General features: G+C 49.9%; 1 long non-coding RNA gene across 1 annotated transcript; it reads left to right on the top strand.

Moving 5' to 3' along the window:
* The first annotated feature begins 1,261 nt into the window (after nt 1-1,261).
* On the top strand, nt 1,262-6,092 carry LOC112675441 (uncharacterized). Its single transcript, XR_003145878.1, has 4 exons — nt 1,262-1,527; nt 5,048-5,235; nt 5,352-5,446; nt 5,990-6,092. It is a non-coding gene; the product is annotated as an uncharacterized LOC112675441 (long non-coding RNA).
* The last annotated feature ends 11,075 nt before the right edge of the window (nt 6,093-17,167 follow it).

Raw genomic sequence — 17,167 nt, forward strand, 5'->3', positions numbered from 1 at the left:
ACGCCATTCAGGCTTCACCGTCTTCAGAAAGCCTTTTCTGGCTGCCAGGTAGGGCCCAGTGCTACCCTCGTCTCTCTCTGTGCCCGGTGCTCTTGTGTCCTAGTCTTTGCCATGCTGGGTTGTCACTGCTGGCAGGAGTGTCTTCTGTAGAAAACTGGGTCTCCTGGAGACCTGGGGACCTGGCTGATTCACCTCCGTTCTCCACAGCCCAGCACAACGGAGATGATGAAGAAACACGCAGCCCCTTACCACTTCCCACCATCTGGTTGAGGCAGCAACACACACACACGCATCCACACGTGCATGCACACATTCAGCTATACTTATCATGCATTCACACCAACGCACAGTCACATATACACACAGATGTACACGAACAGATGCTTACCCAATACACCCCATTCTTCACACATGCACACTCACACGGTTACAAACACACACATACAACCACCTGAGCCCTTGCAGCTGAGCTAGTCTGAGGGCCAGGTCAACAAGGAGAGCTCCCCGGAGAAGACAGGATCTGAAGTAGGCCCAGGAGGCTTATGCTATGCTCTCCAGGGCAGTGGGTGTGGATGCTTGTGCCAATGCTGGATGGAAATGACTGCACTGGGTCACGTCCAGGGATCCCTGCCCTTTACCATGTGATTTTGTACTGCCTTTCTCCACCTACTGGAACCCTGACTCTGGGCCAGTCATGTGACTTGCCTTGGCCAATAGGATGCTAGCAGATAGGTCCCAAGCAGAGAGCTTAAAATGGGTCCCCCCCCACCCCACCCCGGCCGCACCTGGTTGGCTCAGTTGGTGGAGCATCGGACTGTTGATCTCGGGTTGTAAGTTTAAGTCTATGTTAGGCATAAAGATTACTTAAAAATAAAGTCTTTTTTAAAAAAATTTTAAAATAAAATGGGCTTTCGCTCCAAAACCTGCCTTCTTGTGTGTTGTCATCCCTGTGACAACATGCCCAAGCTAGCCTGCTAGAAGATAAAATACATTGAAGTGGAGCCAAGCCATCTTAGTGCCCCAGCCAAGGCTAGCCTGGGTCAGCCAATAGCCAGTCCAACCCCAGGGCTGGGGGCAAGCCCTACTGAGAACTGAAGAACCACCGAGCAGAGCCCAGCCTAAATTGCTGACCAACTCAATGCTCATTATTTCAAGTCACTGATTCTGAGAAGTTTGTTAGCAGCATCATTGTGACAACCCAATGACTAAGGCCAAACAAAGAGATCAGCCCGTGGGGAGGCAGGCTCATCCACACCTGTGCCCTCAGTGGGGTGGTGGGCAAATAGGGAGTCTCAACAGGGTCCACCTTCCCTCTGTGCCATCCACCACCCCTCCAATTCCAACCCTTGGGGCTTTGCCAGGCCTTGCACCTGTCCTAGATCTGTGTACAACCTGCTTCTTGCCTCTGGAATGCCTGTCTCCATTTGTCCCCTTTGGATCCTGTTTACCCTTCAAGGTCAGGTCCATACCCTGGAAAGCTGTTGAGGCTCACAGCCTCACAGCCACCATAAACCTTTTGGGAATGAGGTAAGGTAAAGTAAGGAAAATCCCCCCATTTGTCTGTCACTATTCCCCTCATTCCACTGTGCACTGCCTGTAGCTTTATGGAGACACATTCTCCTTCACAGTCATCAACCCAAATAAGTGGGTCTTGCCTGGCCATTGAAGGAGCAGTTCCCATGTAATCCTAAATCTCCCAGAGCCTCAGCACATGGCCTTGTACCCAGAAGCGTCTGGGAAGTGGTCAGAACATTGAGATCAATACATTTTCTAGCTATTGATTTTGGGACAACATGACAAGATATTTTGTATTTTAAAAAAACGATAGGGGCACCTAGGTGACTCAGTGGTTGAGCATCTGCCTTTGGCTCAGGTCGTGATTCTGGGGTCCTGGGATTGAGTCCCACATCAGGCTCCCTGCAGGGTACCCTGCTGCTCCCTCTGCCTGTGTCTCTGCCTCTCTCTCTGTGTCTCTCATGAATAAATAAATAAAATCTTTAAAATAAATAAATAACTACATTAAAAAATTAAAAACAACAACCACAAACCTAAATTGAAATCTAAACGCCTATTTTTAGTCCTCTGTCTTGCTTTGCAGCATTTAGCCGGACCCTGCCCCCCTCTGAGCCTCAGTTTCCCCATCTGCATAATAAAGGATTGTGCTGACTCATCACCCCACTCCCTGCCAATGCTGAGTATCTATGAGGTTTGCCTATATGTCTAGCCCTCTGGCTGCCTGCTCCAGCCTGGTTCCTCCCATCACTCCTCACAGCACCATGTCAGAGCTTCCCGCCTGCTGGCAACTCTGCCCAAGTCTTTGAACGGTCATGGCTAATGAGTTGGCCTGGCTTCCTTTGACCGCAGCATCCTCCACTTCCTGAACCTGCCAGTGGGACTGATGAAACGTTGATGGTGGGAGTCCCCTCTCCTAAAAGATCTGTTGGGCAAGGCTGGTCTCTGCCTGCCTGATAGGGGAGGCCTGGCCTGTCTTCAGGAAATTCTCTTTCTCTCAGTCTCTCTCTGTTTGTCTCTGTCTCTTTCTCTGTCTCTCATTCTCTCTCTCTCTCTCCCTCTGTCTTACACACACACACACACACACACACACACATCCACACACATCCACAAAGGCTCCTCTCCCGGCAGCTTCTGCTGGGCCAGTAGGAAGGAATGCTGACTGTATTTCCTGTGCTAGAGTCAAGTGAGAAAAGGCAGGAGGAAAATAAGCCAGTGCAAAATTATCTGGAGAGGGGAAGACCTTTACACCTCAGCTTACCATAAATAAGGATGAGAGATTTTAGAAGCCAGAGAGCCAGCCTGGTACCTGCCTAGAGAGCAAAGCTTTCTGGGCTACAGAGTAGGAAGGGAGGCAGGGGCCATGGAGCTAGATCACAGGCTCTAGCCAATGTCGCTGCTTGCTCCAACCTTACTTCTAGGCTCTTCTATGGAGCTGGGGAAACTCCAGAGATGCTCACATCATGTGTCTCCCTGGGACCCCAGGAAGGAACATGGGATATAAGTTCATGGGGTCTATGGCTGGGGCTGGAGCTTCAGGGTGGAGGAACACCAGGTCTGCACCCACATCTGCCCAGCCCCTCAAGGCTTCCAGGTACCATCCACCACAGGTGATGAGGGGCAGACTGGATGCAGTCTCCAGCTTTGCTTGTCTGCCCTCCTCCTTCCTTGTCTGCCCCTCTCTTTGGCAGAGAAGCCTTGAAGTAAGCACACAGAGGCTGTGGGTGGTGTTCACACACTGCTCGGTTCCCACATCGCCTCCCACCCCACCTCAGTGCAAGTCAGAGACAGAGATTAAGAGGCTAGAAGTTGAACGAGAGCTTCTAGTCGGGGTGTTTGACCTTGGTACCTCGGTGCCTTGGGAACTTCACCTGTCTTGAACACCAGGATACCTGGTTATCTCTTCTGCAGGCAAGAAGCCATCAAGCCCATTCTGCTAAATGAGATGAGAGAAATTTAAATCAATGAGGCCCTCTACACACACAAGATGTTTGCATTATTGAGACCAGAGAGTGGTCCCAATGTGCTTTGGGCCTCATTGTGGGGCATGCCCCTCCTTTGCAACCTCTTTGCAGCAAAAAAGAAACCTCCGAGGAGCACAGCCAGAACCTGATCTCTGTCCCTGCTGCCATGCTTTCCTTCACGGGCCCCCAAGCAGCCAGAGGTCCTCTGTGCCATCCCAGGATGAGGCTGTCAGCAAACTAGAGAAGGAGGTTCTGGGCCTTCCCTTTAGAAGCTCTCCACCTGGGATATGGATAAGTGACAGGGCCACTCAGAGAACAGTAAGAGTCCAGGGCAAGACAGAGTATGAGCAGGAGCTGGCTTGGACTTTCTGGGGAGGAAGAGGGTGGTGTGCGTTAGAGGAGCTGGGAGGGTTTTCTGGAGGAAGGGGAGAGCTCGATATGACCTTCAAGGATCCATATGCTACTGAAGTGAGCATTGGCTTGGCCAACACAGGTCACAATGCCCAGACACAAGAGAACCAAACTCCAGAGGAGGTTCTCACTGCTTGTCCCGGATCTAAGGAACAGACCTCATGCATAGAAGTCCAGCAGCAAGGGAGCCAATGGTGGCTGTGGGGAGTTTGAGCAGAGACAGGGTAGTACTGATGCCCCAAGAGTTCCCCATCTGGTCCTGCCACAGCAATCTCTGCTTAAAGGAGGGGACCCAGGGCTGATGTACAGGTGACCCAGAACTCAAGCTTGCAAGTGGCTGCCTGCTTCCACCCTCCAACTGGAATGGAGGCCAAACACCAGCCCTTGGAAGCACAAGGCATCCAGCTTTTTGTCAGGGTAAGAAGAGACCAAGAATTCTGTTCTGTCCATAGATTTCCTGAGTCTCTCAGGGCAAATTACCCCTCAGAACTAAGCCCTCCACATCCACAGGCTATATGAGCCATGTGGGCACAGTGGGGGCAGGATGGGGACTCTTGTACCCAATCTAGAGATAAGAAAACCGAGTCCCAGGGAGGGGAAAGGTTTGACCTAAGTGTCAAGGCCCATGACTAGAAGACGGGCCTCCTGTTGATTGGCCTCAGGCGAGTCGATGTCGACAAGCTAACCAGATAACCTGGGTCAGTGTAGGCAACTGGGTTGCCTGCAGCCAAAGAATCCACTTTGAAATAAAACTTACACTGTGGAGATGCAAGCTAACCTCTGTGTATGTACAAGCCTGCCGCATGTGAGGTGTCATGCTCGACACTGCACAAGAACTCATTTAAAACCTAAATCCATCCTATGAGTTCATGACCCTCAGCTCCATGCCATGGAGAGGTGAAGGAATGGGGGCTTGGAGAGTCTGGACAACTTTCTCAAGCCACCCAAGAAGAAAGGCAGAGCTGGGGTCTGAACACAGGCCTTTCTGAGGCCAAAGATCTGCATCTTTCAACCACCCCCTGGCACCACCAGATAACTGTCTGAGTCATCAGAAATGGCTGGGCCAGGGAAGGGGCAGCCATGCAGTGGCATAGGAGCAATGGTCTTACTGTCAGCACCCCACTTCAGTTTGGCTTTCTCTTTGCCTCTCCCTGTTCCAGGCTTGGTGCCCCTGGGAAATGGTTCTGAGGATAACACCACCAGCAACAGCAGCACTTTTTACTATTACTGCCACCTGTTTCTACTACGACTCCTGGAGTTTTCTATGTGAAGCACTTCACACACAGATGCATGTACACATGCACTTTACCTACATCATCTTATTTCATCTTCAAAACAAACCTTTGAGGTAGGTCCTTTTTCATTCTCATTTTGCAGATAAGGAAATTGAGTCTCAGAGGAATAAAGTAACTCATCAATCTGTCTTCAGCACTTGTGACTGTCTACACTACCCATGGATTTCAGGTAGAAAGACAGACATCTTTCCAACAATGGGAGTTGCCTAGGAGTGACATTGCTGTCTCTGGACGACATAAGCCCCTGTCAATGAAGCTTCTTTGGTGTGTATGTGGGGTGATGAGGAGCACACAGAAATACTATTTTAGTTACTTTTTTAAAATTAATATTCAATTTACTAAGGATACATATTTTAAAACAGAGCTTTTCTTAAGGATTAAGTTCCACTTACCAATCTTACTGTTCTATTTATAAATGTAATATAATAAGAGCAAAACCTTCACCTTTTCTTCAATTAAAGTTTTATCAACTCAAGTTGAAACACTAAACTTCCTTAGTGCCATTTACAATTTAATTAAACTTGTTTAAACAATTTCAACTACATTTGAACATTTCATATATTTAATTTTCCTAAGTAACTTAAACGTCTAATTGAACAAGCATAACCTTTGCATCATATACTTGAAAAACTGTTGTAAATCTAATAAATTAAATTTATAAATATGTTGACTTTGAAATTCTCTTAAATATTGCAATACTGTTAAAAAATTAGTCAAATTATTCCTTAAAATTACTTGTCTACAGGCCTCTGGTTACTATTAAGATGGAGTAACCACACTTTATCCTCTCTCTCCCATTGATTGCAGGTAAGAACCCTAGAACAAATACATTCAGTACTATCAATGGACTCTGAAAAATAAATAAAAGCAGGTGGATTGGACAAAGCAATAAACACTAAATATTGACCAATATGGCAATGTGATTCCTGGGTTTCTTCCTTCCCATCCCTCCCAACATGGACTCTAGAGATCCTGAACCCATATCTGTGCAGTGGGCACAAACAGAAAAAGCCTGAAGAGAACCCCTCTCTTTCTGACTGGAGGACCAGGGGACCTGCAAGATAGAGAATGGGATGGAGAGAATAATCTCAATCATTTCTCTTTTACTGTCCAGGGTATGCAGCAAGGGGAGCCCCAGTCATGAAGCTATACTTCTGCACCATTGAACATACAGGACCTAAATTCTGAGAGAAAACTGTTCTCAATTGGAGAGGCTGAGAAAAGGGGCTCCTATGAGGAATATAGAAAAGTTCTGTTGGTGTTTTTTTCCTCTTTTTTTATCCCACTGCACCCAAAAGAAACATATGACACTAGGAAAGGCCAAATACTCAAGTTCTAGCCCAACAACCAGGAGGTGGGGAGCCAGAGAATGCAAGGGCAATCACAGAGAGCTGGGGAAGAGATTTTCTCGAATCTGTGTGTGAAGTCCTAGACTCATCCTTGAGCTGTGAATGTGTAGAATTAACTCAACACAAAAGGCAGGTGAGGACTCATGGTCTGAAACAAATAAGGTTGATTACAAAATGCCCCAAATTACAAATGAAAAACCAAGGAAATCAGGAAATCTCAACTACTCTCAAAGGAAAAGACAATAAATACTGGCCTCCAGATGACCAGATGGTGGCATTATCACACAGAGACTTTAAAGCAGCTATTATAACTATAATCCAAGAAGTAAGGAAGAATGATTGTGAAATGAATGGAAAGACTGAAACTGTCAGGAACAAAATGAAAACTATCAAGAAGAACCAAAGGGAAATCTTATAACTTATTTTACATAATTAAATTTTGTAATATAAAAATTCAATAACTGAAATATAAAAACTCACTCTGTGGGCCCAATAGCAAAATGGAGATGACAGAAGAAAAGAGTCAGTGAACTTGAAAATAGATGCATAGAAATTATCTAATCTGAACAATAGAGGTTAAAAAGGGATTGGAAAAATAATGGCTAGACTTTGAGGGACTTATAAGACAATATTAAAAGATCTAACATTCATGTCATTGGGGTCCCCAGACAGAGAGGAGAAAAAGCTTGGTGTGGGGGGTGGGGGGGCGCGGGATTTGAAGAAGTCCTAGCTGAAAATATCCCAAATTGGGTGGAAGGACAGAAATTTACAAGTGCAAAAAATTCAGTAAACTCTCAAAAAGGATAAATTCAAAGAAAACTGACCTGAATACATCTTAATCAAACTAATGAAAATCAAGGATAAAGAAAAAAATTTTTGTAAACAGGCAGAGGAAAGAAATACATTACCTACAGGGAAACAAGAATTAAAATGATTATAGATTTCTCATCAGGAACCATGGAGGTCAGGAGACAGTGGAACAATATCACTAAAGTGGGTGGAGCCAGCTTGGTGGCTCAGTAGGTTAAGCATTTGCCTTTGGCTCAGGTCATGATCTCAGGGCCTTGGGATCAAGGCCCACATCAGGCTCCCTGCTCAGTGGGAAGCCTGCTTCTTCCTCTCCTCCATACTTGTGCTTTCTCTCAATATCTCTGTCTCTCTCAAATAAATGAATCTTTAAAAAAAAAAAAAGTGATGAAAGGAAAGAATTGTCAACCCAGAATTCTATACCCAGTGAAAATATCTTTTCTAAGTACCCTCCCAAAAAAACACATTTTCAGAGGAAGAAAAACCAAGGGAATTCTTTGACAGCCTTCCAGCTCTAAAAGAAATGTTAGAAGAAATTCTTTAAGAAAAAGGGAAGAGGGCAAATTGAACATCGATAAAAAATAAATTTAAAAAAAAAAGAAAGAAAAAGGGAAGAGGGCATCTGGGCAGCTCAGTGGCTGAGCATCTTGCCTTTGGCTCAGGTCATGATCCTGGGGTGCTGGGATCAAGTCCCACATTGGGCTCCCTGCATGGAGCCTGCTTCTCCCTCTGCCTGTGTCTCTGCCTCTCTCTCTCTCTGTGTCTCTCATGAATAAATAAATAAATAAATAATCTTTAAAAAAAGAAAAAGAAAAAAGAAAGTGATACTAGAAAGAAACTTGGGACTTTAGGAATAAAAGAAAAGGAATAAAAATGAGAATAGTTAGGCAAATATGATAAACTATTTTCTCTCTCTTAAGTACTTGAAAATGTGCATGACCGCTGCAAGCAAAAATGGTAATATTGTCTAATGGAGTTTTTGGTGTATATAAACTTCCTGCATACAGCAGCTGCAGTGTGGGGCGGGGGCAGCCTACATGGCCTCAAGGGTCATATATTTCATTGAGGTTGTAAGTTATGAACTCTAAGTAGATCATGATGATGAATTAGGTATGTGCATCACAATCCCTAAAACAACCACTTAAAAAACATATATAAGAAGATATAGTAGGGGATCCCTGGGTGGCTCAGCGGTTCGGCATCTGCCTTCAGCACGGGGTGTGATCCTGGAGACCTGGGATCGAGTCCCATGTCAGGCTACCTGCGTGGAGCCTGCTTCTCCCTCTGCCTGTGTCTCTGCCTCTCTCTCCCTCTCTCTGTGTATCTCATGAATAAATGAATAAAATATTTTTTTAAAAAAAGAAGATATAGTAAAAAAAAAAAAAAAAAAAAAAAAAAAGCCAGGCAGCCCCGGTGGCTCAGCAGTTTAGTGCTATCTTCAGCCCAGGGCATGATCCTGGAGACCCGGGATAGAGTCCCATGTTGGGCTCCCTGCATGGAGTCTGCTTCCCCCTCTGCCTGTCTCTGCTTCTCTCTCTCTCTCTCTCTCTCTCTCTGTGTGTGTCTCATGAATGAATAAATAAAATCTTTTCTAAAAAAAAGCCAAAAAGGGGGGGGCATCTGGGTGACTCAGTGGTTGAGCATCTGCCTTTGGCTCAGGGTATGATCCCGGGGTCCTGGGATGGAGTCCCCCATCAGGCTCGCTGCAAGGAGCCTTCTTCTCCCTCTGCCTGTGTCTCTGCCTCTCTCTGTGTGTGTCTCTCATGAATAAATAAATAAAATCTTAAAGAAAAAAAGAATAACAGAAAGATATCTGGAAAATCCTCTAATTACTGGAAATTAAATAACACACTTCTAAACGATCCATGTGTCAAAATCTAGGAGGTGTAAGAGCTGGGGTGCTAGTCTGGGAAGTTTCGTCCCAGAGCTCACATTCTTAACCACTAGGCCAGGTGGCCTCTCAAGGTTTTTTAGAGCCTTGAATGCCAGGTTAAGGAATTTAGAATTTGCACTGTATTTAATAAAAAAGCATTTAAGGATTTTCATACCTAAGGGAGAGTCCTATTTGCTGGTAGATGGAGTTGGGTACTGTTGCGGGGTGGGGGGTGGGAAAGAGCAGGAAAAATCTGCATTCTGTTCCACCAGAGAGGCAAAGTATAAGTAAGAAATTTGGATTTTTCCAGATGTCTGAAATGAGACATTTTAGAAACAGGGCCCATCCCCCCTTTCTTACAGAGAATATTTTCATTCTTGCTGGGATCTCCACATGCCAGGTGACCTAGCGGCTCCAGAGGAAGGAACCTACTTCTGCCATCACACAGGGGGCTTCCCGGGGACCCGATTCCATTAAGAATGAGGATTTCCCAACCCACCGTCTCGTGGCTGTGGACAAGTTACTCAACCTCTCGATGACTCGATTTCTCATCTGTGCCATGAGGATAGTAGCAGTTCCCACGGACCTGGTCTTGGGCTGAGCTGCCTGGAGAAAAGGCTGGCAGGGAATTCGAACTCCGGCTCTCCCGGCAGCTGCCGTGGGGCCCTGGCAGGCTGGAAGGGAGGGGGTCTCTCCAGTTTGCAGCCGGGCCTGGAGGAAGGCACGACACAGAGTGCGATTCCTGCCTCCAGGACCTGGGGGAGGGGGGGCACAGGAAACCTCCTCCGCGGAGCCTTTGATCAAGGGCCCTGACAGGGAGGCTTGTATTCTCTTTGAAGCAGCAGAAAGATCAATGCCCCTTCTCCTCTCAGCCTCCCTGCGCAGAGGCATCACGTGCTCCTGCAGCGGCTGCTGCTCCGCCAGGGACCCGAGCAGAGGGGGCAATGCCCACTCCAGGCCTGTGCCCGCCTCCCTGCCCACCAGGGAGAGGGTGAGGGTGAGGAGCAGAACCCACCCCTTGCCGGCCCCCACCTGCCCCGACCACAGCGGGAGGAGCGGGCAAGGACACCCGTGCTCCCAGAAAGTAAGAGCGGCCACGAGTCTTTCATTAAAATTTCACCAGGGTCCCCCTCACTTGGGCATTTCCTCTCTTTTCTTCAAAGCCTGGCTTTAAAACATCACCTTGTACTGAGATCTAAAGACACTAGGCCAGGAGACAGGAGCACGGATTCTGGGTCTAGGTCTGTCTTTGATGTGCTGTGTGACCTTGAGCAACTTACTACCCCTCTCTGGAGCTTAATTTCTCTCCGTGAAGCAGAATTGCTGTAAATGATTTTTAGGGCTCAATATAAAATTCTGTGATCAAGACCAGTCCTGGGGCCAGGGCCAGGGTCAATGTTGGGTCAGGTTGTAGAACTTTCTGAGATCGTGTCTCAAAAAATTGCCCCCCGCCCCAACACTGACTGGCTTCATGTTGTTGGCCAGTGTTTCTCTGCACAGCGCCGTCAGTGGAAAGAAATCCTTTGCCAGCAGAGCAGCCGCCTGGGTCGGTGAGGCCTGCCCACGAGGAGCAGGAGCAATTCTTATGCCGTCACTGCCCCAGCTCCCTCGAGGACTGCAGAGGGAGAAGCTTGCAGGGCCACTGTGCCCTGGAAAGAAGGAAGGAAGGAAGAGTATGGGGCATGGGGTAGGAGTGGGGGGGGGCATCCTGGGACCTTCTGCCTCCAGGTGACGTGTGCTAGTGGCTACACCCGGGGTGGGGAGTTCGGGGTAGCATCCAGGGAGCCCCCTCCACGCTGAGTGCTGGCTTATCCCAGCAGGGCCGCCCCTCCCCAGCCAGCGAGGGCGAGACTCTCAGACACAGCGGAGGTAAGAGTCCCCGTTCTTGTCCTTGCCCGCAGAGTGGGCCCCCCCACCCCCAACAGCGGCAGGGGAGCCTGTGCCCTGAGAATCCCAGGAATAAGCTGCCCACTGCTGGCCTCGGGAGCCGGGGCTCCCCAGAGGGTCCCCGAGTCTGGAGGACAGAGTAGTTCCAGAAAAAGGAAAGATCAGGGAATGAGGTAGGGACAAAATAGCTCGGGTCTCCCCGCGTCTGCCAGGTGCTGGCATGTGGGGGTCTGAGTCCAGAACCTTCCCTGCCCTGGACCGGAGGGTGGGGAGCCGATGTATCCTCCTCTACTTCCCGGTCCCCGCTCAGCGTGTCCCCTTCGGTCCCTCCGGCTCCGGCCGAGCCTCACAAGCTCTGACCTCCACGTTGCTCCGGGGTCGGCCTCCCTCCTGGCCCTCGGCCTCCTCGGCTCGGCCTCCCGGGAGGGGAACCGCCTGGACACCTCCAATGCCGCCGTGGCCCCGAGGTGCCCTCCCGGCCCCCCGCCCCGGCATCCCCACGCACACGGGTGTGCTCGTGTGTGCTCACTGCCAAGTGCAGACCCTTGCAGAAGCTGGGTGCTCTGGGCCGGGCTTTGGGAAGCGCGAGTGTACGCGGGCGGCGGCTCCTGCCACGCGTGTCCCAGTGCGGCCGGTCGTGTCTCCGTGGGCCTGAGTGTGCCGACGAGTGGATGCTGAGGCATCGGCCCTGCAGTTTCGGGGCGCTGGTGTACTCCCCAATTGAGGGCTGGAACAGGTGACTTGCACAGGCGAGGAAGTGGCCGGGAGCGTGAACCCAGCGAGGGCCTCGTGGCCGCAGAGCTATCCTGGTTCCGGAGCATCCTGGCCACTCTGCCTGGAGCGGCCTCCTGCTCCTCTGGCCTTGCTGCCCCTTCCGCGTTGGAGAGCGAGCTGGGGCCTTGACCAGACGGCCCATCTGAGCTGAGGGTCCACGGCAATCTGGGTGACCGCAGCTGTCCCTGAGGGCTCTGCTGGCCTGCCTGGGAGCCCAGAAGAGGCGACAGGCTGGGAGTTCTCAGAACAGAGTCCCGTGGTGGGTGGGGAGATTCGAGGTTAGCCTGGGTGTGCTTCGAAGCAAATAATAACAACCCAAACAACTGCTTGTGCTCAGGCTGTGCCAGATACTGTGCTGAGCACCTTATAGACATTATTCAAACGTCACAACAAATGCTATAGAGGTAGGGAAACGGAGTCTGCAAAATCAAGTCACTTGCCCTTGGTCACACCACAGGCAAGTTGCAATAGTGAGATCTGAACCCAGGGCGGTTGGGCTCTAAAACTCATGGCTCAGTGGTTGAGCGTCCGCCTTTGACTCAGGTTGTGATCCTGGGGTCCTGGGTTCGAGTCCAGCATCAGTGCTTCTCCCTCTGCCTGTGTCTCTGCCTCTCTCTCTGTCTCTCTCATGAATAAGTAAATAAAATCTTTAAAAATAAATAAGTAAACAAAGCTCATGCTTCTCTCTCCCTATTCTCGTCTATGGGTTACCCCAGGGAGAGGGGAGATTGGGGCTCGTCAACTCCCCAAAACCCACACGCACTAAACAGATGCGTTGGGAATGTTCCAGACAAGTGTTTCATTTCACATAAGGAGCTTTACACCCCTGGATTTGAGATCCGTGACTCGCTGGTGGGGGAGAGATAAGTGGAGTAAGCAGAGGAACCCCCCCCCCCCCATCCGCCGGGAAGGCCCCTGGGAGCTGCTGGAGAAAACCCGAAGCTTCGAGGCGGTGAGGACGTTCCCGACAGGTCTTAGTCCACGTTGGTGTTCCTGGAGCCCTGGGCACGTGGGGGCCCCCAGCTCCGCCTGTGGCTTCAGGGGAAGGCTGCTTCCCGGGCACCCCGAGGACGAGGATGCTGGGAGGAGACAGGTGAAGCGGTGAGAGGCGCGGGGTGCGCACAACTGCTCTGGCTGCCCTGGGAGGCTCTGCTCGGTCCCCCACCCTCCCTGACCCAAGCAGCAGGGAGAATGCATTATTTTTTCATTAAAAATTCATTTTGGAACAGATAGCCTTCAGAGATGTAATTAGCCACATTATTTCTCTCCATTACCAGTCCCTGGAGTTTGCTGGAATTTCCTGTCCTTTTTCCTCCCCATTTCACTCTTTCCATGGCCTTTATGAGCTCGGTTGTAGCGTTTCCACCCCCTCCCCCGACCGTCACCACCCGCTCTGGTTCTGGACCCAGTAAGGAGTCCAGACTCTGCGGAAGGAGCCACAGCAAACTCCCGACTCCCCTCTGGCTTGTGGAATCACAGTCCCCTGAGCCAGCAAGGGGCGCACAGATGTCCTGCCAATGGGACACAGGGACAGCCTGGCTAGGGGCACAGCTAGGTGGAGGTAGGAGATTCCTGGCTCCCCCCCCCCTTACTCACTGGGTGATAGCAAGCAAGTAACGCAACCTCTCTGGGCTTCTGGCACCCTCATGGGATGCTCAAGGTCAGCCCTGACGCTGTAAAGCACTTCACCAGAGGTCGCTAGCAAATGCCCTGGGGTCTGGGTGTCTGAGGACAATAGGGGACGTCCGGGGGCCAAATGATCAGTACACATGACAGCGTGCCTTGGGGAGAGTCAGAGCTAAGTGCCTGATGGTGCCCTGGGAGACCGGGCTGGAGGTCAGGGGTCAGGGACAACCGAGATGAGGACCCATCTACGGGTCCTAGGGGGACAGGAAGGGGTTCACAGGGACAGGCTCAGCTGCCCAGGGCTGGGCGCCTCTCTTTTGCTGACTGATGGATTCTAAGCCCAGAGTTGGTCCTGTAGGTTATTTCTGGTGCACATGACAGCTGGATGGGAGGTAACAGCGTATCCTCTTCAACTGATTGGGGGTAAGTGCAGATCAAGAGAAGGCTCCCCAAGACCTTGAATATGACCCAAGGTGCAGTGAAGAACCCCTCGGGACTCCAACTGGCTCAGAGGACTTCAGCGTGGCCGGCCCCTTCCCTGGGGAGTTCAGACCAGCAGCGTACTCGGGAGACAGCCATCTGCATCCCCGGCTCCCCGTCCCCTGCTTCCCTCACATTAGTGACACATGACGTGCAGCTGTCTCTAGCTTTGTCAGAAATACCGTGCTCTGTGGGGGCGAGGGCAGGAAACCTGCTGCGGGAAATCTAAACTTATCCTGGTTCCTCACAATGAGGAGCAAAGAGAAAAATACAGCTTTAGCATAAAAGATTGTTGGCACTTTGCAATGAGATAAAATGTGCATGATATATACCAAGAACTAGCACGTCCCCGACGCAGACAGTCATGAGTAGATGTCCTCTGAAGAGGCAAGCAGATCACCGTTACAGGGACACGGTCACGTTGCATTTCAGAGAATTGTGTTGTGTTGCGTTGATATAAGGAGTTCGAGGGAACTTAATTTCTAATATTGGCCTCAACCCGTTAGTGTAGTAGTGCTGGTCCTCAGGGCTCCCGGAGAAATGCAAAGCAGAGAAAACTGTCTGGCTCATGGGATCTCTGAACTTTCACACTGATGTTACTACAAGTCTCACGGAAGCAGGCGGCACCTTGATTCAAGTCTAGCTCATAGTGGTTGTTATGGACACGTCCGGGCAGCAGTAACAGAACTAGTGATGCTGAGGTGAACAATAAATACCATGCGCTGGTGGCCCCGGGCTCTGGGCCCAGGCCAGGCTCTTAATGCACATGGCTTCACTTCCCCTTCTGTTTCATGAGGTATGATCACACCGCTCCCTTCCCCTTACCACCCCCGCAAAGGGTAAGAGATGATGTCAAGCAAAACCACCTTTTGGGGAGGAGTCTCACTGCATGGAGGAGAGCAAGTATCACAGCAACGCCCACCACCAGAGTTGCAACCCGCCCCCCGGCTTGCAGGTGTCAACACTACCAAGAAAGACACTACTCGGCCAGGTACTGGAGGGAACAAGGCTTTGCTCACATAAGAGACGGATCCACGTCATCTTCAGCAGTGGGCATTGGTCCATCAGTGGGTCTCGTCCCACAGCCATCACAGGGCTATGATCTGTGTGCACCCCTCCTGCTGCAGACAAAGGACCCCCTTCCCTCCCTGCTGGGAAGACTCAGCAGTGGGATTGGCCAGGTGCCACTGGACACACACACTTCAGCAGAGCAAAAAAACGCATATTGAATCTGGAACAGAGACAGACGTTCCCACACGAGGTGATAAATCCAGCGCAGGCTGTGAGGACTCCCTGTCTGTTGGTAAGGGAGTGTCCCAGGCCCAGGGTCCAGGCCAAGCAGAAATGGAAGCCGTCACGCCTCTCCCAACAGGTGGGACCAAGGTCACGTGGTTGGTTGAATGACATGGGCAGGATTTGAACCTGGGTTTTTCTGGCACCAAACGCGCGTGAGCTTTCCATGGTGTCAGCCCTGCACTTCTGAGGATGCGAGAGTCTTCCCCGGGGAACCTTCCGAGCCTCCCTACCACCCTCTTGCCTTCAACCAGTGGACAACCAGATTCTCCCAAGAAAAGATGGGCTGGGAGGTTTGCTCCCTCCCAGGACTTCTTTAATGCAAATTCTGGATCTGTCCAACCTTTGCCCATACGCCAATACCAAGAATAATATTTGAAAAGCTGGGATTCTTGTGCCCTGAAGAACCCCCATGTTCAGAAATTTAAAGAAGAAAAACTGAGCTGCTATCGAGAAGGGAGGGGGAAATGCATAAAAGAAAAATGATACAGGGGAATCTAAAGAACTTGGGGAATTATGTAAATAAATGGACAGGGTAAGGATCATTCAGCCCTGAAAAAATGAGATTGACACATGTAAATCCCTTATAAGTTTCAGCAAAAGGAGTAAAAGAGATCAAAAACCTTTCTTGCTTCAGTGTCCGGCAATTCCATTTGAATATTAAGCCTCCATGTGGTTGCTCTGAGGCTTTTGTAATATGACCAAACTATACTGGCTAATTTGGGCCCGGGTTATTATCTACAATTTACAGATAAGGAGCCAGAGGTGAAAGGAAGTTCAGTAGATGATCTATGGCCATCATGTTCCTTTTAGAAACCACGTCGGATTTAGCACACAGATTTTCCAACTCCCTGCCTGATCCTGAGCTTCTTAGGGAAAAATTGCAGTTAATTCTCAGTTGTCGGCGTCGTTAATGTGGAGGAACAGAGGCATAGATAATCCCAAATGGTGAGTAATGCCCATGCCATTCCTCCTGCTCTGGACATTAGCTTTGAAAGCTTCTCGCAGACCTCAGAATGGAGGCTCTGTGGGAGGCTGTCCCATCCTCCTTCCACCGCTTCCTGCTCAAAGCCACCCACCTCCTACTCCATAAGACCTAGGGGCAGCAGATTAAAAGGACGAAGCTATAATGCTTTCCTGGGCTGGCATGGAGTCGTGGAGGAGGCAGAGAATAAGGAGTTTTGATTTAAAAGGACCCCCCAAGAGCTGCAAGCTAACAGAACAGTAACAGTAAATGAGACAATGAATTGTGTCCACTGAAGACTTCCGTGTGGATGCTGATTCATTATGTTAATAAGGATGTGAGAGCTGGAGGTTGACTGTATTCTGATTGCATGGATGGGGGACCCATGGCTCAGAAGGGGGGAACGTCCAAATTTGAGTCCAAATTCCTTTTCCAAGCTCCTGATTCCAATTTGGTTGGTCTAATTACTATCTCCTAATGACCATGGATGCTTTTGAGCCAGATGGCTCTAGTGGCTGGGACCTGGGTAGAAATGCAAGCAATGCTTAAGGTAGAGAACCAGCAAGGCCAGAGCCAAGAGGAGCCAACTCCTCAGATTCAGTCAACAAATAGTGAGGGGCAGCCCGGGTGGCTCAGCGGTTTAGCGCCACCTTCAGCCCAGGGCCTGATCCTGGAGACCCGGGATCCAGTCCCACGTCGGGCTCCCTGCATGGAGCCTGCTTCTCCCTCCGCCTGTGTCTCTGCCTCTCTCTCTCTCTCTCTCTCTGTCTCTCTCTCTCTCTGTCTCTCATGAATAAATGAATACATTAAAAAAAATATTGAGAACTTGCGAAGTGCCAGGCAGCAGGTTTCGGCACTGGGAGGAAAGCCCAAAAGAATGAAGCATTGACCCTGGATCTGAGGAGCCCAGAGTAGGAGGGGAGACATGACAC

This window comes from Canis lupus, chromosome 30 (genome assembly GCF_003254725.2).
Source record: "Canis lupus dingo isolate Sandy chromosome 30, ASM325472v2, whole genome shotgun sequence".
Lineage (NCBI taxonomy): Eukaryota > Metazoa > Chordata > Mammalia > Carnivora > Canidae > Canis > Canis lupus.